Below are 2,326 nucleotides of genomic sequence, written 5' to 3'. Positions count from 1 at the left end.
AGCTTCAATGAAGCCACAACATTTTCATTGAAGACCTTCAAGACATGCTGCACATTTTGTAGTTGATGTCGTGAGTGGTTGACAGCAAATTTAGTGAGGGGAGTAGTCTTCAGAATACTGCCTTTCTCTGACTCGTACAGTTCCTTGACGTCAGCAAATGATGCTGTTGTTTTATTGTCAAGACTAATCTTCTGGCACTTCTCGCTGATCCAGTTGTTGCGGATGCATTTCAGAAGATGCACTGTGTCAAAAAGGAGAAACCAGACACGCTCTTTGTCAAGAGGATGCTTGGCTGTGGCACAGCAATCACCCGGAAAATCAAACAGCTTACAGTACAGTACTGCTGGTTTATCTTGTGGTTGTCTGTGATAGACCCGATGACACGCCCACCTGCCCTCTCAACAGCAGCTGCCTCCTCATTCACATGCTCAAGCTGGTATGCTGCAGTGAGCTTGTGGACAGGTGTCACAGAAATCACAATACTAGGTCCTCTATGCAGCGACTTCATCATAATACATAGCATAGAAGTGGCCTTGCAGTCTGGCTTGTTCACTGCCATGCCACTCAGAACCCCACCAGAAAATGCAACAGTTGGCCGAATCTGTACTTCATCTATCAAGAGAAATACATTTTTCTGCTGCAGTGTCTTCACTTTGGCAAATGTTTCCCTCATCACCTGATCCTTGTTAATAGATGAAGTGATATACTGCAGCTTGCGTTTGCTTGGCAGCACCAAAAAGTCTCTGAACTGTTCATAACTACACTTGGGGTATGATTCAAGAGCAAAACAATAATCATTCATGGAAAACTGCTTCTGTAATAAAAGTTCCAACTGACGTGTCAAAAATACAAGCTTCTTCTCATTCTCGGTGTTCACACAGGCTGACGTGTGGGTTTGAATAAGAGTGACAACAATCTCAATCATTTTGTCAAACAATATGTCATAGTTAATTGCTAAGCGCACAGCTTCGGCGAACTGACCATACGACCTTAAAACATTGTTGGGATGAAGTGTCTTACCCAGTGGTACACTAATGCCCTTCATGAATGCACGGCAGATCAGTGGGCTACACAACGTCGGCGCGTTTTCGACAATCACAGACAGTCTGTACTCACTGAAACTTTCTGTCATGAACAGACACACTAACATTTCTTCCGATATTGAAATAATTAAGTTCTTGTACTGCTTTTGTAGGTCACGTTCAGGTCTAAAAGCATCAAATGAAGTAATCGTATATTTCTGAAAAAAAAGCCTCAGTTGCTTGTCTTCGGCCTTCGCCGGGCGAAGTACAGGTTTTGAAGATGGCAGAAATGAAGCAGGCACATTGAAGACACTGGGAGGGATCGTAGGTCGCGTAGAACCACCAGGCAATTTGATAGAAGGAGGGTTAGCACCCCAGTGTTTCTCACAAATGAAAAATCTGTCAGAATCAACAACAAAGTTCTTACGTGGTGGTAACACATCAAGCCACTTCTGTCTTTCATAACGGTATTTTGGCAGTCGAAACACTCGGCACCTGTTATCCTTGTTATAATTACCCTTGCAGTTCACAACACCACACTTCTTCGGCATTTTGAATACACAAAATCAACAAGAACGAACCTATGAAGAACCATACAAATAAACAAAATCAGCAAGAACCTATATAAACAAATACTATCCACTTCTAAATGCAGTTACGCGCAAAAGACGGAGCGACACAACCTTACACCTCCACTGCTCGTAGCACACTGGACTGGCCTCCGCTAGCGGAGCCAGGAATCTGGGTGTGCGCGTCCTGTATAACAGCAGTCCTTGATATATACATACATACATATATATATATATATATATACATATACATATATATATATATTTCAACCACAAATCACTTTTAATTCCGTGCCATCGCAGTCGAGACTGCTATCAAGATAGCGTATTGGTCTACGTCACTGTAACTTTGTTACGGGTTAGCTGGGTTCGAATCTTCGGCTGGTCCACGTTTCAATTTCCAATGGATGCCTCCATCGAGCGATTCTCAGTCTCGACTGCGATGTCATGGAATTAAAAGTGATTTGTGGTTGAAAAAAGATATTAATTGATCACTGGGAACCATTCAGTGTATATGTATACATACATACATACATATATATATATATATATGTATATATATACATATATATATATACATATATATATGTATATATATATACATATACGTATATATATATATATATATCATATATGTATATATATAAATATATATATGTATATATATACATATACGTATATATATATATATATATCATATATGTATATATACATATATATATATATATATATATA

The sequence above is a fragment of the Oratosquilla oratoria genome, chromosome 37, assembly GCF_046742065.1.
Source record: "Oratosquilla oratoria isolate Oo_2021 chromosome 37, ASM4674206v1, whole genome shotgun sequence".
NCBI lineage: Eukaryota > Metazoa > Arthropoda > Malacostraca > Stomatopoda > Squillidae > Oratosquilla > Oratosquilla oratoria.
The sequence above is the reverse complement of the archived record's forward strand: the minus strand, read 5'-3'. Positions refer to the sequence as shown.